Source organism: Engystomops pustulosus, chromosome 4, assembly GCF_040894005.1.
Source record: "Engystomops pustulosus chromosome 4, aEngPut4.maternal, whole genome shotgun sequence".
Lineage (NCBI taxonomy): Eukaryota > Metazoa > Chordata > Amphibia > Anura > Leptodactylidae > Engystomops > Engystomops pustulosus.
Window position 1 is genome coordinate 202,013,619 of NC_092414.1, and position 20,684 is coordinate 202,034,302.

At 42.9% G+C, this 20,684-nt stretch overlaps 51 non-coding genes across 51 annotated transcripts; all 51 read left to right on the forward strand.

The window, feature by feature from the left end:
- Positions 1–170: 170 nt before the first annotated feature.
- On the forward strand, positions 171–243 carry TRNAR-ACG (transfer RNA arginine (anticodon ACG)). Its single transcript has one exon. It is a non-coding gene; the product is annotated as a tRNA-Arg (tRNA).
- Positions 244–640: 397 nt separating this feature from the next.
- On the forward strand, positions 641–713 carry TRNAR-ACG (transfer RNA arginine (anticodon ACG)). Its single transcript has one exon. It is a non-coding gene; the product is annotated as a tRNA-Arg (tRNA).
- A 7-nt stretch (positions 714–720) lies between these two features.
- TRNAH-GUG (transfer RNA histidin (anticodon GUG)) lies at positions 721–792 on the forward strand. Its single transcript has one exon. It is a non-coding gene; the product is annotated as a tRNA-His (tRNA).
- A 788-nt stretch (positions 793–1,580) lies between these two features.
- On the forward strand, positions 1,581–1,653 carry TRNAR-ACG (transfer RNA arginine (anticodon ACG)). The gene has a single exon. It is a non-coding gene; the product is annotated as a tRNA-Arg (tRNA).
- Positions 1,654–1,660: 7 nt separating this feature from the next.
- On the forward strand, positions 1,661–1,732 carry TRNAH-GUG (transfer RNA histidin (anticodon GUG)). The gene has a single exon. It is a non-coding gene; the product is annotated as a tRNA-His (tRNA).
- Positions 1,733–2,520: 788 nt separating this feature from the next.
- TRNAR-ACG (transfer RNA arginine (anticodon ACG)) lies at positions 2,521–2,593 on the forward strand. The gene has a single exon. It is a non-coding gene; the product is annotated as a tRNA-Arg (tRNA).
- A 7-nt stretch (positions 2,594–2,600) lies between these two features.
- TRNAH-GUG (transfer RNA histidin (anticodon GUG)) lies at positions 2,601–2,672 on the forward strand. The gene has a single exon. It is a non-coding gene; the product is annotated as a tRNA-His (tRNA).
- Positions 2,673–3,070: 398 nt separating this feature from the next.
- On the forward strand, positions 3,071–3,142 carry TRNAH-GUG (transfer RNA histidin (anticodon GUG)). The gene has a single exon. It is a non-coding gene; the product is annotated as a tRNA-His (tRNA).
- A 318-nt stretch (positions 3,143–3,460) lies between these two features.
- TRNAR-ACG (transfer RNA arginine (anticodon ACG)) lies at positions 3,461–3,533 on the forward strand. The gene has a single exon. It is a non-coding gene; the product is annotated as a tRNA-Arg (tRNA).
- A 7-nt stretch (positions 3,534–3,540) lies between these two features.
- Positions 3,541–3,612, forward strand: TRNAH-GUG (transfer RNA histidin (anticodon GUG)). The gene has a single exon. It is a non-coding gene; the product is annotated as a tRNA-His (tRNA).
- Positions 3,613–3,930: 318 nt separating this feature from the next.
- On the forward strand, positions 3,931–4,003 carry TRNAR-ACG (transfer RNA arginine (anticodon ACG)). Its single transcript has one exon. It is a non-coding gene; the product is annotated as a tRNA-Arg (tRNA).
- A 402-nt stretch (positions 4,004–4,405) lies between these two features.
- On the forward strand, positions 4,406–4,478 carry TRNAR-ACG (transfer RNA arginine (anticodon ACG)). The gene has a single exon. It is a non-coding gene; the product is annotated as a tRNA-Arg (tRNA).
- A 7-nt stretch (positions 4,479–4,485) lies between these two features.
- TRNAH-GUG (transfer RNA histidin (anticodon GUG)) lies at positions 4,486–4,557 on the forward strand. Its single transcript has one exon. It is a non-coding gene; the product is annotated as a tRNA-His (tRNA).
- A 1,263-nt stretch (positions 4,558–5,820) lies between these two features.
- Positions 5,821–5,893, forward strand: TRNAR-ACG (transfer RNA arginine (anticodon ACG)). Its single transcript has one exon. It is a non-coding gene; the product is annotated as a tRNA-Arg (tRNA).
- Positions 5,894–5,900: 7 nt separating this feature from the next.
- TRNAH-GUG (transfer RNA histidin (anticodon GUG)) lies at positions 5,901–5,972 on the forward strand. The gene has a single exon. It is a non-coding gene; the product is annotated as a tRNA-His (tRNA).
- Positions 5,973–6,290: 318 nt separating this feature from the next.
- On the forward strand, positions 6,291–6,363 carry TRNAH-AUG (transfer RNA histidin (anticodon AUG)). Its single transcript has one exon. It is a non-coding gene; the product is annotated as a tRNA-His (tRNA).
- Positions 6,364–6,840: 477 nt separating this feature from the next.
- On the forward strand, positions 6,841–6,912 carry TRNAH-GUG (transfer RNA histidin (anticodon GUG)). The gene has a single exon. It is a non-coding gene; the product is annotated as a tRNA-His (tRNA).
- Positions 6,913–7,230: 318 nt separating this feature from the next.
- TRNAR-ACG (transfer RNA arginine (anticodon ACG)) lies at positions 7,231–7,303 on the forward strand. The gene has a single exon. It is a non-coding gene; the product is annotated as a tRNA-Arg (tRNA).
- Positions 7,304–7,310: 7 nt separating this feature from the next.
- On the forward strand, positions 7,311–7,382 carry TRNAH-GUG (transfer RNA histidin (anticodon GUG)). Its single transcript has one exon. It is a non-coding gene; the product is annotated as a tRNA-His (tRNA).
- Positions 7,383–7,705: 323 nt separating this feature from the next.
- TRNAR-ACG (transfer RNA arginine (anticodon ACG)) lies at positions 7,706–7,778 on the forward strand. The gene has a single exon. It is a non-coding gene; the product is annotated as a tRNA-Arg (tRNA).
- A 397-nt stretch (positions 7,779–8,175) lies between these two features.
- Positions 8,176–8,248, forward strand: TRNAR-ACG (transfer RNA arginine (anticodon ACG)). Its single transcript has one exon. It is a non-coding gene; the product is annotated as a tRNA-Arg (tRNA).
- A 7-nt stretch (positions 8,249–8,255) lies between these two features.
- TRNAH-GUG (transfer RNA histidin (anticodon GUG)) lies at positions 8,256–8,327 on the forward strand. The gene has a single exon. It is a non-coding gene; the product is annotated as a tRNA-His (tRNA).
- Positions 8,328–8,645: 318 nt separating this feature from the next.
- TRNAR-ACG (transfer RNA arginine (anticodon ACG)) lies at positions 8,646–8,718 on the forward strand. The gene has a single exon. It is a non-coding gene; the product is annotated as a tRNA-Arg (tRNA).
- A 7-nt stretch (positions 8,719–8,725) lies between these two features.
- TRNAH-GUG (transfer RNA histidin (anticodon GUG)) lies at positions 8,726–8,797 on the forward strand. The gene has a single exon. It is a non-coding gene; the product is annotated as a tRNA-His (tRNA).
- A 1,263-nt stretch (positions 8,798–10,060) lies between these two features.
- TRNAR-ACG (transfer RNA arginine (anticodon ACG)) lies at positions 10,061–10,133 on the forward strand. The gene has a single exon. It is a non-coding gene; the product is annotated as a tRNA-Arg (tRNA).
- A 7-nt stretch (positions 10,134–10,140) lies between these two features.
- TRNAH-GUG (transfer RNA histidin (anticodon GUG)) lies at positions 10,141–10,212 on the forward strand. The gene has a single exon. It is a non-coding gene; the product is annotated as a tRNA-His (tRNA).
- A 398-nt stretch (positions 10,213–10,610) lies between these two features.
- Positions 10,611–10,682, forward strand: TRNAH-GUG (transfer RNA histidin (anticodon GUG)). Its single transcript has one exon. It is a non-coding gene; the product is annotated as a tRNA-His (tRNA).
- Positions 10,683–11,000: 318 nt separating this feature from the next.
- On the forward strand, positions 11,001–11,073 carry TRNAH-AUG (transfer RNA histidin (anticodon AUG)). The gene has a single exon. It is a non-coding gene; the product is annotated as a tRNA-His (tRNA).
- Positions 11,074–11,470: 397 nt separating this feature from the next.
- Positions 11,471–11,543, forward strand: TRNAR-ACG (transfer RNA arginine (anticodon ACG)). The gene has a single exon. It is a non-coding gene; the product is annotated as a tRNA-Arg (tRNA).
- A 7-nt stretch (positions 11,544–11,550) lies between these two features.
- Positions 11,551–11,622, forward strand: TRNAH-GUG (transfer RNA histidin (anticodon GUG)). The gene has a single exon. It is a non-coding gene; the product is annotated as a tRNA-His (tRNA).
- A 323-nt stretch (positions 11,623–11,945) lies between these two features.
- Positions 11,946–12,018, forward strand: TRNAR-ACG (transfer RNA arginine (anticodon ACG)). The gene has a single exon. It is a non-coding gene; the product is annotated as a tRNA-Arg (tRNA).
- Positions 12,019–12,025: 7 nt separating this feature from the next.
- Positions 12,026–12,097, forward strand: TRNAH-GUG (transfer RNA histidin (anticodon GUG)). The gene has a single exon. It is a non-coding gene; the product is annotated as a tRNA-His (tRNA).
- Positions 12,098–12,415: 318 nt separating this feature from the next.
- TRNAR-ACG (transfer RNA arginine (anticodon ACG)) lies at positions 12,416–12,488 on the forward strand. Its single transcript has one exon. It is a non-coding gene; the product is annotated as a tRNA-Arg (tRNA).
- Positions 12,489–12,495: 7 nt separating this feature from the next.
- Positions 12,496–12,567, forward strand: TRNAH-GUG (transfer RNA histidin (anticodon GUG)). The gene has a single exon. It is a non-coding gene; the product is annotated as a tRNA-His (tRNA).
- A 1,338-nt stretch (positions 12,568–13,905) lies between these two features.
- TRNAH-GUG (transfer RNA histidin (anticodon GUG)) lies at positions 13,906–13,977 on the forward strand. Its single transcript has one exon. It is a non-coding gene; the product is annotated as a tRNA-His (tRNA).
- A 318-nt stretch (positions 13,978–14,295) lies between these two features.
- Positions 14,296–14,368, forward strand: TRNAR-ACG (transfer RNA arginine (anticodon ACG)). The gene has a single exon. It is a non-coding gene; the product is annotated as a tRNA-Arg (tRNA).
- Positions 14,369–14,375: 7 nt separating this feature from the next.
- Positions 14,376–14,447, forward strand: TRNAH-GUG (transfer RNA histidin (anticodon GUG)). Its single transcript has one exon. It is a non-coding gene; the product is annotated as a tRNA-His (tRNA).
- Positions 14,448–14,770: 323 nt separating this feature from the next.
- Positions 14,771–14,843, forward strand: TRNAR-ACG (transfer RNA arginine (anticodon ACG)). Its single transcript has one exon. It is a non-coding gene; the product is annotated as a tRNA-Arg (tRNA).
- A 7-nt stretch (positions 14,844–14,850) lies between these two features.
- On the forward strand, positions 14,851–14,922 carry TRNAH-GUG (transfer RNA histidin (anticodon GUG)). The gene has a single exon. It is a non-coding gene; the product is annotated as a tRNA-His (tRNA).
- Positions 14,923–15,240: 318 nt separating this feature from the next.
- Positions 15,241–15,313, forward strand: TRNAR-ACG (transfer RNA arginine (anticodon ACG)). The gene has a single exon. It is a non-coding gene; the product is annotated as a tRNA-Arg (tRNA).
- A 7-nt stretch (positions 15,314–15,320) lies between these two features.
- TRNAH-GUG (transfer RNA histidin (anticodon GUG)) lies at positions 15,321–15,392 on the forward strand. Its single transcript has one exon. It is a non-coding gene; the product is annotated as a tRNA-His (tRNA).
- A 1,344-nt stretch (positions 15,393–16,736) lies between these two features.
- TRNAH-GUG (transfer RNA histidin (anticodon GUG)) lies at positions 16,737–16,808 on the forward strand. Its single transcript has one exon. It is a non-coding gene; the product is annotated as a tRNA-His (tRNA).
- Positions 16,809–17,206: 398 nt separating this feature from the next.
- On the forward strand, positions 17,207–17,278 carry TRNAH-GUG (transfer RNA histidin (anticodon GUG)). Its single transcript has one exon. It is a non-coding gene; the product is annotated as a tRNA-His (tRNA).
- A 318-nt stretch (positions 17,279–17,596) lies between these two features.
- TRNAH-AUG (transfer RNA histidin (anticodon AUG)) lies at positions 17,597–17,669 on the forward strand. The gene has a single exon. It is a non-coding gene; the product is annotated as a tRNA-His (tRNA).
- A 397-nt stretch (positions 17,670–18,066) lies between these two features.
- On the forward strand, positions 18,067–18,139 carry TRNAR-ACG (transfer RNA arginine (anticodon ACG)). Its single transcript has one exon. It is a non-coding gene; the product is annotated as a tRNA-Arg (tRNA).
- Positions 18,140–18,146: 7 nt separating this feature from the next.
- On the forward strand, positions 18,147–18,218 carry TRNAH-GUG (transfer RNA histidin (anticodon GUG)). The gene has a single exon. It is a non-coding gene; the product is annotated as a tRNA-His (tRNA).
- A 323-nt stretch (positions 18,219–18,541) lies between these two features.
- TRNAR-ACG (transfer RNA arginine (anticodon ACG)) lies at positions 18,542–18,614 on the forward strand. Its single transcript has one exon. It is a non-coding gene; the product is annotated as a tRNA-Arg (tRNA).
- A 7-nt stretch (positions 18,615–18,621) lies between these two features.
- On the forward strand, positions 18,622–18,693 carry TRNAH-GUG (transfer RNA histidin (anticodon GUG)). Its single transcript has one exon. It is a non-coding gene; the product is annotated as a tRNA-His (tRNA).
- Positions 18,694–19,011: 318 nt separating this feature from the next.
- TRNAR-ACG (transfer RNA arginine (anticodon ACG)) lies at positions 19,012–19,084 on the forward strand. Its single transcript has one exon. It is a non-coding gene; the product is annotated as a tRNA-Arg (tRNA).
- Positions 19,085–19,091: 7 nt separating this feature from the next.
- TRNAH-GUG (transfer RNA histidin (anticodon GUG)) lies at positions 19,092–19,163 on the forward strand. Its single transcript has one exon. It is a non-coding gene; the product is annotated as a tRNA-His (tRNA).
- Positions 19,164–20,501: 1,338 nt separating this feature from the next.
- On the forward strand, positions 20,502–20,573 carry TRNAH-GUG (transfer RNA histidin (anticodon GUG)). Its single transcript has one exon. It is a non-coding gene; the product is annotated as a tRNA-His (tRNA).
- Positions 20,574–20,684: the final 111 nt, after the last annotated feature.

Below are 20,684 nucleotides of genomic sequence, written 5' to 3' on the forward strand. Positions count from 1 at the left end.
CAACTCTCCCAAAATCACATTGTCAGAAAACTCACACCGTTTCCAGATCTCATGAAAATATGTTATCTCTGATGATTGGATTGGCAAGAAACGGATTGGACTTATTGCAATGTTGGAAGTTTGCTAGTTCTTTAAAATGAGTCACATTTTGGGCTGCAGCACTCTCATCAGGGCCAGTGGCGCAATGGATAACGCGTCTGACTACGGATCAGAAGATTGTAGGTTCGACTCCTACCTGGCTCGAAGCGTTGCCGTGATCGTATAGTGGTAAGTACTCTGCTTTGTGGCCGCAGCAACCCCGGTTCGAATCCGGGTCACGGCATGTCTTTTTTTGTTCCAATATTAACGCCAACTTCCCAAGGTGGAAAATTATTTTCAGAGTTTTAGGAAAAAAAGCAACTCATTTTTCTCCTGTATTATTTGTTGGCTTCTCTGAATTTCTTCGACCACATTTGGCAACATTGTGATTTCAACTCTCCCAAAATCACATTGTCAGAAAACTCACACCGTTTCCAGATCTCATGAAAATATGTTATCTCTGATGATTGGATTGGCATGAAACGGATTGGACTTATTGCAATGTTGGAAGTTTGCTAGTTCTTTAAAATGAGTCACATTTTGGGCTGCAGCACTCTCATCAGGGCCAGTGGCGCAATGGGTAACGCGTCTGACTACGGATCAGAAGATTGTAGGTTCGACTCCTACCTGGCTCGAAGCGTTGCCGTGATCGTATAGTGGTTAGTACTCTGCGTTGTGGCCGCAGCAACCCCGGTTCGAATCCGGGTCACGGCATGTCTTTTTTTGTTCCAATATTAACGCCAACTTCCCAAGGTGGAAAATTCTTTTCAGAGTTTTAGGAAAAAAAGCAACTCATGTTTCTCCTGTGTTATTTGTTGGCTTCTCTGAATTTCTTGAACCACATTTGGCAACATTGTGATTTCAACTCTCCCAAAATCACATTGTCAGAAAACTCACACCGTTTCCAGATCTCATGAAAATATGTTATCTCTGATGATTGGATTGGCAAGAAACGGATTGGACTTATTGCAATGTTGGAAGTTTGCTAGTTCTTTAAAATGAGTCACATTTTGGGCTGCAGCACTCTCATCAGGGCCAGTGGCGCAATGGATAACACGTCTGACTACGGATCAGGAGATTGTAGGTTCGACTCCTACCTGGCTCGAAGCTTTGCCGTGATCGTATAGTGGTTAGTACTCTGCGTTGTGGCCGCAGCAACCCCGCTTCGAATCTGGGTCACGGCATGTCTTTTTTTGTTCCAATATTAACGCCAACTTCCCAAGGTGGAAAATTCTTTTCAGAGTTTTAGGAAAAAAAGCAACTCATTTTTCTCCTGTGTTATTTGTTGGCTTCTCTGAATTTCTTGGACCACATTTGGCAACATTGTGATTTCAACTCTCCCAAAATCACATTGTCAGAAAACTCACACCGTTTCCAGATCTCATGAAAATATGTTATCTCTGATGATTGGATTGGCAAGAAACGGATTGGACTTATTGCAATGTTGGAAGTTTGCTAGTTCTTTAAAATGAGTCACATTTTGGGCTGCAGGACTCTCATCAGGGCCAGTGGCGCAATGGATAACGCGTCTGACTACGGATCAGAAGATTGTAGGTTCGACTCCTACCTGGCTCGAAGCGTTGCCGTGATCGTATAGTGGTTAGTACTCTGCGTTGTGGCCGCAGCAACCCCGGTTCGAATCCGGGTCACGGCATGTCTTTTTTTGTTCCAATATTAACGCCAACTTCCCAAGGTGGAAAATTCTTTTCAGAGTTTTAGGAAAAAAAGCAACTCATGTTTCTCCTGTGTTATTTGTTGGCTTCTCTGAATTTCTTGGACCACATTTGGCAACATTGTGATTTCAACTCTCCCAAAATCACATTGTCAGAAAACTCACACCGTTTCCAGATCTCATGAAAATATGTTATCTCTGATGATTGGATTGGCAAGAAACGGATTGGACTTATTGCAATGTTGGAAGTTTGCTAGTTTTTTAAAATGAGTCACATTTTGAACTGCAGCGCTCTCGTCAGGGCCAGTGGCGCAATGGATAACGCGTCTGACTACGGATCAGAAGATTGTAGGTTCGACTCCTACCTGGCTTGAAGCGTTGCCGTGATCATATAGTGGTTAGTACTCTGCGTTGTGGCCGCAGCAACCCCGGTTCGAATCCGGGTAACGGCATGTCTTTTTTTGTTCCAATATTAACGCCAACTTCCCAAGGTGGAAAATTATTTTCAGAGTTTTAGGAAAAAAAGCAACTCATTTTTCTCCTGTATTATTTGTTGGCTTCTCTGAATTTCTTCGACCACATTTGGCAACATTGTGATTTCAACTCTCCCAAAATCACATTGTCAGAAAACTCACACCGTTTCCAGATCTCATGAAAATATGTTATCTCTGATGATTGGATTGGCAAGAAACGGATTGGACTTATTGCAATGTTGGAAGATGGCTAGTTCTTTAAAATTAGTCACATTTTGGGCGGCAGCACTCTCATCAGGGCCAGTGGCGCAATGGATAACGCGTCTGACTACGGATCAGAAGATTGTAGGTTCGACTCCTACCTGGCTCGAAGCGTTGCCGTGATCGTATAGTGGTTAGTACTCTGCGTTGTGGCCGCAGCAACCCCGGTTCGAATCCGGGTCACGGCATGTCTTTTTTTGTTCCAATATTAACGCCAACTTCCCAAGGTGGAAAATTCTTTTCAGATTTTTAGGAAAAAAAGCAACTCATGTTTCTCCTGTGTTATTTGTTGGCTTCTCTGAATTTCTTGAACCACATTTGGCAACATTGTGATTTCAACTCTCCCAAAATCACATTGTCAGAAAACTCACACCGTTTCCAGATCTCATGAAAATATGTTATCTCTGATGATTGGATTGGCAAGAAACGGATTGGACTTATTGCAATGTTGGAAGTTTGCTAGTTCTTTAAAATGAGTCACATTTTGGGCTGCAGCACTCTCATCAGGGCCAGTGGCGCAATGGATAACGCTTCTGACTACGGATCAGAAGATTGTAGGATCAACTCCTACCTGGCTCGAAGCGTTGCCGTGATCGTATAGTGGTTAGTACTCTGTGTTGTGGCCGCAGCAACCCCGGTTCGAATCCGGGTCACGGCATGTCTTTTTTTGTTCCAATATTAACGCCAACTTCCCAAGGTGGAAAATTCTTTTCAGAGTTTTAGGAAAAAAAGCAACTCATGTTTCTCCTGTGTTATTTGTTGGCTTCTCTGAATTTCTTGGACCACATTTGGCAACATTGTGATTTCAACTCTCCCAAAATCACATTGTCAGAAAACTCACACCGTTTCCAGATCTCATGAAAATATGTTATCTCTGATGATTGGATTGGCAAGAAACGGATTGGACTTATTGCAATGTTGGAAGTTTGCTAGTTCTTTAAAATGAGTCACATTTTGGGCTGCAGCTCTCTCATCAGGGCCAGTGGCGCAATGGATAACGCGTCTGACTACGGATCAGAAGATTGTAGGTTCGACTCCTACCTGGCTCGAAGCGTTGCCGTGATCGTATAGTGGTTAGTACTCTGCGTTGTGGTCGCAGCAACCCTGGTTCGAATCCGGGTCACGGCATGTCTTTTTTTGTTCCAATATTAACGCCAACTTCCCAAGGTGGAAAATTCTTTTCAGAGTTTTAGGAAAAAAAGCAACTCATGTTTCTCCTGTGTTATTTGTTGGCTTCTCTGAATTTCTTGGACCACATTTGGCAACATTGTGATTTCAACTCTCCCAAAATCACATTGTCAGAAAACTCACACCGTTTCCAGATCTCATGAAAATATGTTATCTCTGATGATTGGATTGGCAAGAAACGGATTGGACTTATTGCAATGTTGGAAGTTTGCTAGTTTTTTAAAATGAGTCACATTTTGAACTGCAGCGCTCTCGTCAGGGCCAGTGGCGCAATGGATAACGCGTCTGACTACGGATCAGAAGATTGTAGGTTCGACTCCTACCTGGCTCGAAGCGTTGCCGTGATCGTATAGTGGTTAGTACTCTGCGTTGTGGCCGCAGCAACCCCGGTTCGAATCCGAGTCACGGCATGTCTTTTTTTGTTCCAATATTAACGCCAACTTCCCAAGGTGGAAAATTATTTTCAGAGTTTTAGGAAAAAAAGCAACTCATGTTTCTCCTGTATTATTTGTTGGCTTCTCTGAATTTCTTCGACCACATTTGGCAACATTGTGATTTCAACTCTCCCAAAATCACATTGTCAGAAAACTCACACCGTTTCCAGATCTCATGAAAATATGTTATCTTATCTCTGATGATTGGATTGGCAAGAAACGGATTGGACTTATTGCAATGTTGGAAGTTTGCTAGTTCTTTAAAATGAGTCACATTTTGGGCTGCAGCACTCTCATCAGGGCCAGTGGCGCAATGGATAACGCGTCTGACTACGGATCAGAAGATTGTAGGTTCGACTCCTACCTGGCTCGAAGCGTTGCCGTGATCGTATAGTGGTTAGTACTCTGCGTTGTGGCCGCAGCAACCCCGGTTCGAATCCGGGTCACGGCATGTCTTTTTTTGTTCCAATATTAACGCCAACTTCCCAAGGTGGAAAATTCTTTTTAGAGTTTTAGGAAAAAAAGCAACTCATGTTTCTCCTGTGTTATTTGTTGGCTTCTCTGAATTTCTTGGACCACATTTGGCAACATTGTGATTTCAACTCTCCCAAAATCACATTGTCAGAAAACTCACACCGTTTCCAGATCTCATGAAAATATGTTATCTTATCTCTGATGATTGGATTGGCAAGAAACGGATTGGACTTATTGCAATGTTGGAAGTTTGCTAGTTCTTTAAAATGAGTCACATTTTGGGCTGCAGTACTCTCATCAGGGCCAGTGGCGCAATTGATAACGCGTCTGACTACGGATCAGAAGATTGTAGGTTCGACTCCTACCTGGCTCGAAGCGTTGCCGTGATCGTATAGTGGTTAGTACTCTGCGTTGTGGCCGCAGCAACCCCGGTTCGAATCCGGGTCACAGCATGTCTTTTTTTGTTCCAATATTAACGCCAACTTCCCAAGGTGGAAAATTCTTTTCAGAGTTTTAGGAAAAAAAGCAACTCATGTTTCTCCTGTGTTATTTGTTGGCTTCTCTGAATTTCTTGGACCACATTTGGCAACATTGTGATTTCAACTCTCCCAAAATCACATTGTCAGAAAACTCACACCGTTTCCAGATCTCATGAAAATATGTTATCTCTGATGATTGGATTGGCAAGAAACGGATTGGACTTATTGCAATGTTGGAAGTTTGCTAGTTCTTTAAAATGAGTCACATTTTGGGCTGCAGCACTCTCATCAGGGCCAGTGGCGCAATGGATAACGCGTCTGACTACGGATCGGGAGATTGTAGGTTCGACTCCTACCTGGCTCGAAGCTTTGCCGTGATCGTATAGTGGTTAGTACTCTGCGTTGTGGCCGCAGCAACCCTGGTTCGAATCCGGGTCACAGCATGCCTTTTTTTGTTAGAATATTAACGCCAACTTCCCAAGGTGGAAAATTCTTTTCAGAGTTTTAGGAAAAAAAGCAACTCATGTTTCTCCTGTGTTATTTTTTGGCTTCTCTGAATTTCTTGGACCACATTTGGCAACATTGTGATTTCAACTCTCCCAAAATCACATTGTCAGAAAACTCACACCGTTTCCAGATCTCATGAAAATATGTTATCTCTGATGATTGGATTGGCAAGAAACGGATTGGACTTATTGCAATGTTGGAAGTTTGCTAGTTTTTTAAAATTAGTCACATTTTGTACTGCAGCGCTCTCGTCAGGGCCAGTGGCGCAATGGATAACGCATCTGACTACGGATCAGAAGATTGTAGGTTCGACTCCTACCTGGCTCGAAGCGTTGCCGTGATCGTATAGTGGTTAGTACTCTGCGTTGTGGCCGCAGCAACCCCGGTTCAAATCCGGGTCACGGCATGTCTTTTTTTGTTCCAATATTAACACCAACTTCCCAAGGTGGAAAATTCTTTTCAGAGTTTTAGGAAAAAAAGCAACTCATGTTTCTCCTGTGTTATTTGTTGGCTTCTCTGAATTTCTTGGACCACATTTGGCAACATTGTGATTTCAACTCTCCCAAAATCACATTGTCAGAAAACTCACACCGTTTCCAGATCTCATGAAAATATGTTATCTCTGATGATTGGATTGGCAAGAAACGGATTGGACTTATTGCAATGTTGGAAGTTTGCTAGTTTTTTAAAATGAGTAACATTTTGAACTGCAGCACTCTCGTCAGGGCCAGTGGCGCAATGGATAACGCATCTGACTATGGATCAGAAGATTGTCGGTTCGACTCCTACCTGGCTCGAAGCGTTGCCGTGATCGTATAGTGGTTAGTACTCTGCGTTGTGGCTGCAGCAACCCCGGTTCGAATCCGGGTCACGGCATGTCTTTTTTTGTTCCAATATTAACGCCAACTTCCCAAGGTGGAAAATTCTTTTCAGAGTTTTAGGAAAAAAAGCAACTCATGTTTCTCCTGTGTTATTTGTTGGCTTCTCTGAATTTCTTGGACCACATTTGGCAACATTGTGATTTCAACTCTCCCAAAATCACATTGTCAGAAAACTCACACCGTTTCCAGATCTCATGAAAATATGTTATCTCTGATGATTGGATTGGCAAGAAACGGATTGGACTTATTGCAATGTTGGAAGTTTACTAGTTCTTTAAAATGAGTCACATTTTGGGCTGCAGCACTCTCATCAGGGCCAGTGGTGCAATGGATAACGCTTCTGACTACGGATCAGAAGATTGTAGGATCAACTCCTACCTGGCTCGAAGCGTTGCCGTGATCGTATAGTGGTTAGTACTCTGCGTTGTGGCCGCAGCAACCCCGGTTCGAATCCGGGTCACGGCATGTCTTTTTTTGTTCCAATATTAACGCCAACTTCCCAAGGTGGAAAATTCTTTTCAGAGTTTTAGGAAAAAAAGCAACTCATGTTTCTCCTGTGTTATTTGTTGGCTTCTCTGAATTTCTTGGACCACATTTGGCAACATTGTGATTTCAACTCTCCCAAAATCACATTGTCAGAAAACTCACACCGTTTCCAGATCTCATGAAAATATGTTATCTCTGATGATTGGATTGGCAAGAAACGGATTGGACTTATTGCAATGTTGGAAGTTGGCTAGTTCTTTAAAATGAGTCACATTTTGGGCTGCAGCACTCTCATCAGGGCCAGTGGCGCAATGGATAACGCGTCTGACTACGGATCAGAAGATTGTAGGTTCGACTCCTACCTGGCTCGAAGTGTTGCCGTGATCGTATAGTGGTTAGTACTCTGCGTTGTGGCCGCAGCAACCCCGGTTCGAATCCGGGTCACGGCATGTCTTTTTTTGTTCCAATATTAACGCCAACTTCCCAAGGTGGAAAATTCTTTTCAGAGTTTTAGGAAAAAAAGCAACTCATGTTTCTCCTGTGTTATTTGTTGGCTTCTCTGAATTTCTTGGACCACATTTGGCAACATTGTGATTTCAACTCTCCCAAAATCACATTGTCAGAAAACTCACACCGTTTCCAGATCTCATGAAAATATGTTATCTTATCTCTGATGATTGGATTGGCAAGAAACGGATTGGACTTATTGCAATGTTGGAAGTTTGCTAGTTCTTTAAAATGAGTCACATTTTGGGCTGCAGCACTCTCATCAGGGCCAGTGGCGCAATGGATAACGCATCTGACTACGGATCAGAAGATTGTAGGTTCGACTCCTACCTGGCTCGAAGCATTGCCGTGATCGTATAGTGGTTAGTACTCTGCGTTGTGGCCGCAGCAACCCCGGTTCGAATCCGGTTCACGGCATGTCTTTTTTTGTTCCAATTTTAACGCCAACTTCCCAAGGTGGAAAATTCTTTTCAGAGTTTTAGGAAAAAAAGCAACTCATGTTTCTCCTGTGTTATTTGTTGGCTTCTCTGAATTTCTTGGACCACATTTGGCAACATTGTGATTTCAACTTTCCCAAAATCACATTGTCAGAAAACTCACACCGTTTCCAGATCTCATGAAAATATGTTATCTCTGATGATTGGATTGGCAAGAAACGGATTGGACTTATTGCAATGTTGGAAGTTTGCTAGTTCTTTAAAATGAGTCACATTTTGGGCTGCACCTCTCTCATCAGGGCCAGTGGCGCAATGGATAACGCGTCTGACTACGGATCAGAAGATTGTAGGTTCGACTCCTACCTGGCTCGAAGCGTTGCCGTGATCGTATAGTGGTTATTACTCTGCGTTGTGGCCGCAGCAACCCTGGTTCGAATCCGGGTCACGGCATGTCTTTTTTTGTTCCAATATTAACGCCAACTTCCCAAGGTGGAAAATTCTTTTCAGAGTTTTAGGAAAAAAAGCAACTCATGTTTCTCCTGTGTTATTTGTTGGCTTCTCTGAATTTCTTGGACCACATTTGGCAACATTGTGATTTCAACTCTCCCAAAATCACATTGTCAGAAAACTCACACCGTTTCCAGATCTCATGAAAATATGTTATCTCTGATGATTGGATTGGCAAGAAACGGATTGGACTTATTGCAATGTTGGAAGTTTGCTAGTTTTTTAAAATGAGTCACATTTTGAACTGCAGCGCTCTCGTCAGGGCCAGTGGCGCAATGGATAACGCGTCTGACTACGGATCAGAAGATTGTAGGTTCGACTCCTACCTGGCTCGAAGCGTTGCCGTGATCGTATAGTGGTTAGTACTCTGCGTTGTGGCCGCAGCAACCCCGGTTCGAATCCGGGTCACGGCATGTCTTTTTTTGTTCCAATATTAACGCCAACTTCCCAAGGTGGAAAATTCTTTTCAGAGTTTTAGGAAAAAAAGCAACTCATTTTTCTCCTGTATTATTTGTTGGCTTCTCTGAATTTCTTCGACCACATTTGGCAACATTGTGATTTCAACTCTCCCAAAATCACATTGTCAGAAAACTCACACCGTTTCCAGATCTCATGAAAATATGTTATCTTATCTCTGATGATTGGATTGGCAAGAAACGGATTGGACTTATTGCAATGTTGGAAGTTTGCTAGTTCTTTAAAATGAATCACATTTTGGGCTGCAGCACTCTCATCAGGGCCAGTGGCGCAATGGATAACGCGTCTGACTACGGATCAGAAGATTGTAGCTTCGACTCCTACCTGGCTCGAAGCGTTGCCGTGATCGTATAGTGGTTAGTACTCTGCGTTGTGGCCGCAGCAACCCCGGTTCGAATCCGGGTCACAGCATGTCTTTTTTTGTTCCAATATTAACGCCAACTTCCCAAGGTGGAAAATTCTTTTCAGAGTTTTAGGAAAAAAAGCAACTCATGTTTCTCCTGTGTTATTTGTTGGCTTCTCTGAATTTCTTGGACCACATTTGGCAACATTGTGATTTCAACTCTCCCAAAATCACATTGTCAGAAAACTCACACCGTTTCCAGATCTCATGAAAATATGTTATCTCTGATGATTGGATTGGCAAGAAACGGATTGGACTTATTGCAATGTTGGAAGTTTGCTAGTTCTTTAAAATGAGTCACATTTTGGGCTGCAGCACTCTCATCAGGGCCAGTGGCGCAATGGATAACGCGTCTGACTACGGATCGGGAGATTGTAGGTTCGACTCCTACCTGGCTCGAAGCTTTGCCGTGATCGTATAGTGGTTAGTACTCTGCGTTGTGGCCGCAGCAACCCTGGTTCGAATCCGGGTCACAGCATGCCTTTTTTTGTTAGAATATTAACGCCAACTTCCCAAGGTGGAAAATTCTTTTCAGAGTTTTAGGAAAAAAAGCAACTCATGTTTCTCCTGTGTTATTTGTTGGCTTCTCTGAATTTCTTGGACCACATTTGGCAACATTGTGATTTCAACTCTCCCAAAATCACATTGTCAGAAAACTCACACCGTTTCCAGATCTCATGAAAATATGTTATCTCTGATGATTGGATTGGCAAGAAACGGATTGGACTTATTGCAATGTTGGAAGTTTGCTAGTTTTTTAAAATTAGTCACATTTTGTACTGCAGCGCTCTCGTCAGGGCCAGTGGCGCAATGGATAACGCATCTGACTACGGATCAGAAGATTGTAGGTTCGACTCCTACCTGGCTCGAAGCGTTGCCGTGATCGTATAGTGGTTAGTACTCTGCGTTGTGGCCGCAGCAACCCCGGTTCGAATCCGGGTCACGGCATGTCTTTTTTTGTTCCAATATTAACACCAACTTCCCAAGGTGGAAAATTCTTTTCAGAGTTTTAGGAAAAAAAGCAACTCATGTTTCTCCTGTGTTATTTGTTGGCTTCTCTGAATTTCTTGGACCACATTTGGCAACATTGTGATTTCAACTCTCCCAAAATCACATTGTCAGAAAACTCACACCGTTTCCAGATCTCATGAAAATATGTTATCTCTGATGATTGGATTGGCAAGAAACGGATTGGACTTATTGCAATGTTGGAAGTTTGCTAGTTCTTTAAAATGAGTCACATTTTGGGCTGCAGCACTCTCATCAGGGCCAGTGGCACAATGGATAACGCATCTGACTACGGATCAGAAGATTGTAGGTTCGACTCCTACCTGGCTCGAAGCATTGCCGTGATCGTATAGTGGTTAGTACTCTGCGTTGTGGCCGCAGCAACCCCGGTTCGAATCCGGGTCACGGCATGTCTTTTTTTGTTCCAATTTTAACGCCAACTTACCAAGGTGGAAAATTATTTTCAGAGTTTTAGGAAAAAAAGCAACTCATGTTTCTCCTGTGTTATTTGTTGGCTTCTCTGAATTTCTTGGACCACATTTGGCAACATTGTGATTTCAACTCTCCCAAAATCACATTGTCAGAAAACTCACACCGTTTCCAGATCTCATGAAAATATGTTATCTCTGATGATTGGATTGGCAAGAAACGGATTGGACTTATTGCAATGTTGGAAGTTTGCTAGTTTTTTAAAATGAGTAACATTTTGAACTGCAGCACTCTCGTCAGGGCCAGTGGCGCAATGGATAACGCATCTGACTATGGATCAGAAGATTGTCGGTTCGACTCCTACCTGGCTCGAAGCGTTGCCGTGATCGTATAGTGGTTAGTACTCTGCGTTGTGGCTGCAGCAACCCCGGTTCGAATCCGGGTCACGGCATGTCTTTTTTTGTTCCAATATTAACGCCAACTTCCCAAGGTGGAAAATTCTTTTCAGAGTTTTAGGAAAAAAAGCAACTCATGTTTCTCCTGTGTTATTTGTTGGCTTCTCTGAATTTCTTGGACCACATTTGGCAACATTGTGATTTCAACTCTCCCAAAATCACATTGTCAGAAAACTCACACCGTTTCCAGATCTCATGAAAATATGTTATCTCTGATGATTGGATTGGCAAGAAACGGATTGGACTTATTGCAATGTTGGAAGTTTGCTAGTTCTTTAAAATGAGTCACATTTTGGGCTGCAGCACTCTCATCAGGGCCAGTGGCGCAATGGATAACGCGTCTGACTACGGATCAGAAGATTGTAGGTTCGACTCCTACCTGGCTCGAAGCGTTGCCGTGATCGTATAGTGGTTAGTACTCTGCGTTGTGGCCGCAGCAACCCCGGTTCGAATCCGGGTCACGGCATGTCTTTTTTTGTTCCAATAATAACGCCAACTTCCCAAGGTGGAAAATTCTTTTCAGAGATTTAGGAAAAAAAGCAACTCATGTTTCTCCTGTGTTATTTGTTGGCTTCTCTGAATTTCTTGGACCACATTTGGCAACATTGTGATTTCAACTCTCCCAAAATCACATTGTCAGAAAACTCACACCGTTTCCAGATCTCATGAAAATATGTTATCTTATCTCTGATGATTGGATTGGCAAGAAACGGATTGGACTTATTGCAATGTTGGAAGTTTGCTAGTTCTTTAAAATGAGTCACATTTTGGGCTGCAGCACTCTCATCAGGGCCAGTGGCGCAATGGATAACGCATCTGACTACGGATCAGAAGATTGTAGGTTCGACTCCTACCTGGCTCGAAGCATTGCCGTGATCGTATAGTGGTTAGTACTCTGCGTTGTGGCCGCAGCAACCCCGGTTCGAATCCGGGTCACGGCATGTCTTTTCTTGTTCCAATTTTAACGCCAACTTCCCAAGGTGGAAAATTCTTTTCAGAGTTTTAGGAAAAAAAGCAACTCATGTTTCTCCTGTGTTATTTGTTGGCTTCTCTGAATTTCTTGGACCACATTTGGCAACATTGTGATTTCAACTCTCCCAAAATCACATTGTCAGAAAACTCACACCGTTTCCAGATCTCATGAAAATATGTTATCTCTGATGATTGGATTGGCAAGAAACGGATTGGACTTATTGCAATGTTGGAAGTTTGCTAGTTTTTTAAAATTAGTCACATTTTGTACTGCAGCGCTCTCGTCAGGGCCAGTGGCGCAATGGATAACGCATCTGACTACGGATCAGAAGAATGTAGGTTCGACTCCTACCTGGCTCGAAGCGTTGCCGTGATCGTATAGTGGTTAGTACTCTGCGTTGTGGCCGCAGCAACCCCGGTTCGAATCCGGGTCACGGCATGTCTTTTTTTGTTCCAATATTAACACCAACTTCCCAAGGTGGAAAATTCTTTTCAGAGTTTTAGGAAAAAAAGCAACTCATGTTTCTCCTGTGTTATTTGTTGGCTTCTCTGAATTTCTTGGACCACATTTGGCAACATTGTGATTTCAACTCTCCCAAAATCACATTGTCAGAAAACTCACACCGTTTCCAGATCTCATGAAAATATGTTATCTCTGATGATTGGATTGGCAAGAAACGGATTGGACTTATTGCAATGTTGGAAGTTTGCTAGTTCTTTAAAATGAGTCACATTTTGGGCTGCATCACTCTCATCAGGGCCAGTGGCACAATGGATAACGCATCTGACTACGGATCAGAAGATTGTAGGTTCGACTCCTACCTGGCTCGAAGCATTGCCGTGATCGTATAGTGGTTAGTACTCTGCGTTGTGGCCGCAGCAACCCTGGTTCGAATCCGGGTCACAGCATGCCTTTTTTTGTTAGAATATTAACGCCAACTTCCCAAGGTGGAAAATTCTTTTCAGAGTTTTAGGAAAAAAAGCAACTCATGTTTCTCCTGTGTTATTTGTTGGCTTCTCTGAATTTCTTGGACCACATTTGGCAACATTGTGATTTCAACTCTCCCAAAATCACATTGTCAGAAAACTCACACCGTTTCCAGATCTCATGAAAATATGTTATCTCTGATGATTGGATTGGCAAGAAACGGATTGGACTTATTGCAATGTTGGAAGTTTGCTAGTTTTTTAAAATGAGTCACATTTTGAACTGCAGCACTCTCGTCAGGGCCAGTGGCGCAATGGATAACGCGTCTGACTACGGATCAGAAGATTGTCGGTTCGACTCCTACCTGGCTCGAAGCGTTGCCGTGATCGTATAGTGGTTAGTACTCTGCGTTGTGGCTGCAGCAACCCCGGTTCGAATCCAAGTCACGGCATGTCTTTTTTTGTTCCAATATTAACGCCAACTTCCCAAGGTGGAAAATTCTTTTCAGAGTTTTAGGAAAAAAAGCAACTCATGTTTCTCCTGTGTTATTTGTTGGCTTCTCTGAATTTCTTGGACCACATTTGGCAACATTGTGATTTCAACTCTCCCAAAATCACATTGTCAGAAAACTCACACCGTTTCCAGATCTCATGAAAATATGTTATCTCTGATGATTGGATTGGCAAGAAACGGATTGGACTTATTGCAATGTTGGAAGTTTGCTAGTTCTTTAAAATGAGTCACATTTTGGGCTGCAGCTCTCTCATCAGGGCCAGTGGCGCAATGGATAACTCGTCTGACTACGGATCAGAAGATTGTAGGTTCGACTCCTACCTGGCTCGAAGCGTTGCCGTGATCGTATAGTGGTTATTACTCTGCGTTGTGGCCGCAGCAACCCTGGTTCGAATCCGGGTCACGGCATGTCTTTTTTTGTTCCAATATTAACGCCAACTTCCCAAGGTGGAAAATTCTTTTCAGAGTTTTAGGAAAAAAAGCAACTCATGTTTCTCCTGTGTTATTTGTTGGCTTCTCTGAATTTCTTGGACCACATTTGGCAACATTGTGATTTCAACTCTCCCAAAATCACATTGTCAGAAAACTCACACCGTTTCCAGATCTCATGAAAATATGTTATCTCTGATGATTGGATTGGCAAGAAACGGATTGGACTTATTGCAATGTTGGAAGTTTGCTAGTTTTTTAAAATGAGTCACATTTTGAACTGCAGCGCTCTCGTCAGGGCCAGTGGCGCAATGGATAACGCGTCTGACTACGGATCAGAAGATTGTAGGTTCGACTCCTACCTGGCTCGAAGCGTTGCCGTGATCGTATAGTGGTTAGTACTCTGCGTTGTGGCCGCAGCAACCCCGGTTCGAATCCGGGTCACGGCATGTCTTTTTTTGTTCCAATATTAACGCCAACTTCCCAAGGTGGAAAATTATTTTCAGAGTTTTAGGAAAAAAAGCAACTCATTTTTCTCCTGTATTATTTGTTGGCTTCTCTGAATTTCTTCGACCACATTTGGCAACATTGTGATTTCAACTCTCCCAAAATCACATTGTCAGAAAACTCACACCGTTTCCAGATCTCATGAAAATATGTTATCTTATCTCTGATGATTGGATTGGCAAGAAACGGATTGGACTTATTGCAATGTTGGAAGTTTGCTAGTTCTTTAAAATGAATCACATTTTGGGCTGCAGCACTCTCATCAGGGCCAGTGGCGCAATGGATAACGCGTCTGACTACGGATCAGAAGATTGTAGGTTCGACTCCTACCTGGCTCGAAGCGTTGCCGTGATCGTATAGTGGTTAGTACTCTGCGTTGTGGCCGCAGCAACCCCGGTTCGAATCCGGGTCACGGCATGTCTTTTTTTGTTCCAATATTAACGCCAACTTCCCAAGGTGGAAAATTCTTTTCAGAGTTTTAGGAAAAAAAGCAACTCATGTTTCTCCTGTGTTATTTGTTGGCTTCTCTGAATTTCTTGGACCACATTTGGCAACATTGTGATTTCAACTCTCCCAAAATCACATTGTCAGAAAACTCACACCGTTTCCAGATCTCATGAAAATATGTTATCTCTGATGATTGGATTGGCAAGAAACGGATTGGACTTATTGCAATGTTGGAAGTTTGCTAGTTTTTTAAAATGAGTCACATTTTGAACTGCAGCGCTCTCGTCAGGGCCAGTGGCGCAATGGATAACGCGTCTGACTACGGATCAGAAGATTGTAGGTTCGACTCCTACCTGGCTCGAAGCGTTGCCGTGATCGTATAGTGGTTAGTACTCTGCGTTGTGGCCGCAGCAACCCCGGTTCGAATCCGGGTCACGGCATGTCTTTTTTTGTTCCAATATTAACGCCAACTTCCCAAGGTGGAAAATTCTTTTCAGAGTTTTAGGAAAAAAAGCAACTCATGTTTCTCCTGTGTTATTTGTTGGCTTCTCTGAATTTCTTGGACCACATTTGGCAACATTGTGATTTCAACTCTCCCAAAATCACATTGTCAGAAAACTCACACCGTTTCCAGATCTCATGAAAATATGTTATCTTATCTCTGATGATTGGATTGGCAAGAAACGGATTGGACTTATTGCAATGTTGGAAGTTTGCTAGTTCTTTAAAATGAGTCACATTTTGGGCTGCAGCACTCTCATCAGGGCCAGTGGCGCAATTGATAACGCGTCTGACTACGGATCAGAAGATTGTAGCTTCGACTCCTACCTGGCTCGAAGCGTTGCCGTGATCGTATAGTGGTTAGTACTCTGCGTTGTGGCCGCAGCAACCCCGGTTCGAATCCGGGTCACAGCATGTCTTTTTTTGTTCCAATATTAACGCCAACTTCCCAAGGTGGAAAATTATTTTCAGAGTTTTAGGAAAAAAAAGCAACTCATGTTTCTCCTGTGTTATTTGTTGGCTTCTCTGAATTTCTTGGACCACATTTGGCAACATTGTGATTTCAACTCTCCCAAAATCACATTGTCAGAAAACTCACACCGTTTCCAGATCTCATGAAAATATGTTATCTCTGATGATTGGATTGGCAAGAAACGGATTGGACTTATTGCAATGTTGGAAGTTTGCTAGTTCTTTAAAATGAGTCACATTTTGGGCTGCAACACTCTCATCAGGGCCAGTGGCGCAATGGATAACGCGTCTGACTACGGATCGGGAGATTGTAGGTTCGACTCCTACCTGGCTCGAAGCTTTGCCGTGATCGTATAGTGGTTAGTACTCTGCGTTGTGGCCGCAGCAACCCTGGTTCGAATCCGGGTCACAGCATGCCTTTTTTTGTTAGAATATTAACGCCAACTTCCCAAGGTGGAAAATTCTTTTCAGAGTTTTAGGAAAAAAAGCAACTCATGTTTCTCCTGTGTTATTTGTTGGCTTCTCTGAATTTCTTGGACCACATTTGGCAACATTGTGATTTCAACTCTCCCAAAATCACATTGTCAGAAAACTCACACCGTTTCCAGATCTCATGAAAATATGTTATCTCTGATGATTGGATTGGCAAGAAACGGATTGGACTTATTGCAATGTTGGAAGTTTGCTAGTTTTTTAAAATTAGTCACATTTTGTACTGCAGCGCTCTCGTCAGGGCCAGTGGTGCAATGGATAACGCATCTGACTACGGATCAGAAGATTGTAGGTTCGACTCCTACCTGGCTCGAAGCGTTGCCGTGATCGTATAGTGGTTAGTACTCTGCGTTGTGGCCGCAGCAACCCCGGTTCGAATCCGGGTCACGGCATGTCTTTTTTTGTTCCAATATTAACACCAACTTCCCAAGGTGGAAAATTCTTTTCAGAGTTTTAGGAAAAAAAGCAACTCATGTTTCTCCTGTGTTATTTGTTGGCTTCTCTGAATTTCTTGGACCACATTTGGCAACATTGTGATTTCAACTCTCCCAAAATCACATTGTCAGAAAACTCACACCGTTTCCAGATCTCATGAAAATATGTTATCTCTGATGATTGGATTGGCAAGAAACGGATTGGACTTATTGCAATGTTGGAAGTTTGCTAGTTCTTTAAAATGAGTCACATTTTGGGCTGCAGCACTCTCATCAGGGCCAGTGGCACAATGGATAACGCATCTGACTACGGATCAGAAGATTGTAGGTTCGACTCCTACCTGGCTCGAAGCATTGCCGTGATCGTATAGTGGTTAGTACTCTGCGTTGTGGCCGCAGCAACCCCGGTTCGAATCCGGGTCACGGCATGTCTTTTTTTGTTCCAATTTTAACGCCAACTTACCAAGGTGGAAAATTATTTTCAGAGTTTTAGGAAAAAAAGCAACTCATGTTTCTCCTGTGTTATTTGTTGGCTTCTCTGAATTTCTTGGACCACATTTGGCAACATTGTGATTTCAACTCTCCCAAAATCACATTGTCAGAAAACTCACACCGTTTCCAGATCTCATGAAAATATGTTATCTCTGATGATTGGATTGGCAAGAAACGGATTGGACTTATTGCAATGTTGGAAGTTTGCTAGTTTTTTAAAATGAGTAACATTTTGAACTGCAGCACTCTCGTCAGGGCCAGTGGCGCAATGGATAACGCATCTGACTATGGATCAGAAGATTGTCGGTTCGACTCCTACCTGGCTCGAAGCGTTGCCGTGATCGTATAGTGGTTAGTACTCTGCGTTGTGGCTGCAGCAACCCCGGTTCGAATCCGGGTCACGGCATGTCTTTTTTTGTTCCAATATTAACGCCAACTTCCCAAGGTGGAAAATTCTTTTCAGAGTTTTAGGAAAAAAAGCAACTCATGTTTCTCCTGTGTTATTTGTTGGCTTCTCTGAATTTCTTGGACCACATTTGGCAACATTGTGATTTCAACTCTCCCAAAATCACATTGTCAGAAAACTCACACCGTTTCCAGATCTCATGAAAATATGTTATCTCTGATGATTGGATTGGCAAGAAACGGATTGGACTTATTGCAATGTTGGAAGTTTGCTAGTTCTTTAAAATGAGTCACATTTTGGGCTGCAGCACTCTCATCAGGGCCAGTGGCGCAATGGATAACGCGTCTGACTACGGATCAGAAGATTGTAGGTTCGACTCCTACCTGGCTCGAAGCGTTGCCGTGATCGTATAGTGGTTAGTACTCTGCGTTGTGGCCGCAGCAACCCCGGTTCGAATCCGGGTCACGGCATGTCTTTTTTTGTTCCAATAATAACGCCAACTTCCCAAGGTGGAAAATTCTTTTCAGAGATTTAGGAAAAAAAGCAACTCATGTTTCTCCTGTGTTATTTGTTGGCTTCTCTGAATTTCTTGGACCACATTTGGCAACATTGTGATTTCAACTCTCCCAAAATCACATTGTCAGAAAACTCACACCGTTTCCAGATCTCATGAAAATATGTTATCTTATCTCTGATGATTGGATTGGCAAGAAACGGATTGGACTTATTGCAATGTTGGAAGTTTGCTAGTTCTTTAAAATGAGTCACATTTTGGGCTGCAGCACTCTCATCAGGGCCAGTGGCGCAATGGATAACGCATCTGACTACGGATCAGAAGATTGTAGGTTCGACTCCTACCTGGCTCGAAGCATTGCCGTGATCGTATAGTGGTTAGTACTCTGCGTTGTGGCCGCAGCAACCCCGGTTCGAATCCGGGTCACGGCATGTCTTTTTTTGTTCCAATTTTAACGCCAACTTCCCAAGGTGGAAAATTCTTTTCAGAGTTTTAGGAAAAAAAGCAACTCATGTTTCTCCTGTGTTATTTGTTGGCTTCTCTGAATTTCTTGGACCACATTTGGCAACATTGTGATTTCAACTCTCCCAAAATCACATTGTCAGAAAACTCACACCGTTTCCAGATCTCATGAAAATATGTTATCTCTGATGATTGGATTGGCAAGAAACGGATTGGACTTATTGCAATGTTGGAAGTTTGCTAGTTTTTTAAAATTAGTCACATTTTGTACTGCAGCGCTCTCGTCAGGGCCAGTGGCGCAATGGATAACGCATCTGACTACGGATCAGAAGAATGTAGGTTCGACTCCTACCTGGCTCGAAGCGTTGCCGTGATCGTATAGTGGTTAGTACTCTGCGTTGTGGCCGCAGCAACCCCGGTTCGAATCCGGGTCACGGCATGTCTTTTTTTGTTCCAATATTAACACCAACTTCCCAAGGTGGAAAATTCTTTTCAGAGTTTTAGGAAAAAAAGCAACTCATGTTTCTCCTGTGTTATTTGTTGGCTTCTCTGAATTTCTTGGACCACATTTGGCAACATTGTGATTTCAACTCTCCCAAAATCACATTGTCAGAAAACTCACACCGTTTCCAGATCTCATGAAAATATGTTATCTCTGATGATTGGATTGGCAAGAAACGGATTGGACTTATTGCAATGTTGGAAGTTTGCTAGTTCTTTAAAATGAGTCACATTTTGGGCTGCATCACTCTCATCAGGGCCAGTGGCACAATGGATAACGCATCTGACTACGGATCAGAAGATTGTAGGTTCGACTCCTACCTGGCTCGAAGCATTGCCGTGATCGTATAGTGGTTAGTACTCTGCGTTGTGGCCGCAGCAACCCTGGTTCGAATCCGGGTCACAGCATGCCTTTTTTTGTTAGAATATTAACGCCAACTTCCCAAGGTGGAAAATTCTTTTCAGAGTTTTAGGAAAAAAAGCAACTCATGTTTCTCCTGTGTTATTTGTTGGCTTCTCTGAATTTCTTGGACCACATTTGGCAACATTGTGATTTCAACTCTCCCAAAATCACATTGTCAGAAAACTCACACCGTTTCCAGATCTCATGAAAATATGTTATCTCTGATGATTGGATTGGCAAGAAACGGATTGGACTTATTGCAATGTTGGAAGTTTGCTAGTTTTTTAAAATGAGTCACATTTTGAACTGCAGCACTCTCGTCAGGGCCAGTGGCGCAATGGATAACGCGTCTGACTACGGATCAGAAGATTGTCGGTTCGACTCCTACCTGGCTCGAAGCGTTGCCGTGATCGTATAGTGGTTAGTACTCTGCGTTGTGGCTGCAGCAACCCCGGTTCGAATCCAAGTCACGGCATGTCTTTTTTTGTTCCAATATTAACGCCAACTTCCCAAGGTGGAAAATTCTTTTCAGAGTTTTAGGAAAAAAAGCAACTCATGTTTCTCCTGTGTTATTTGTTGGCTTCTCTGAATTTCTTGGACCACATTTGGCAACATTGTGATTTCAACTCTCCCAAAATCACATTGTCAGAAAACTCACACCGTTTCCAGATCTCATGAAAATATGTTATCTCTGATGATTGGATTGGCAAGAAACGGATTGGACTTATTGCAATGTTGGAAGTTTGCTAGTTCTTTAAAATGAGTCACATTTTGGGCTGCAGCTCTCTCATCAGGGCCAGTGGCGCAATGGATAACTCGTCTGACTACGGATCAGAAGATTGTAGGTTCGACTCCTACCTGGCTCGAAGCGTTGCCGTGATCGTATAGTGGTTATTACTCTGCGTTGTGGCCGCAGCAACCCTGGTTCGAATCCGGGTCACGGCATGTCTTTTTTTGTTCCAATATTAACGCCAACTTCCCAAGGTGGAAAATTCTTTTCAGAGTTTTAGGAAAAAAAGCAACTCATGTTTCTCCTGTGTTATTTGTTGGCTTCTC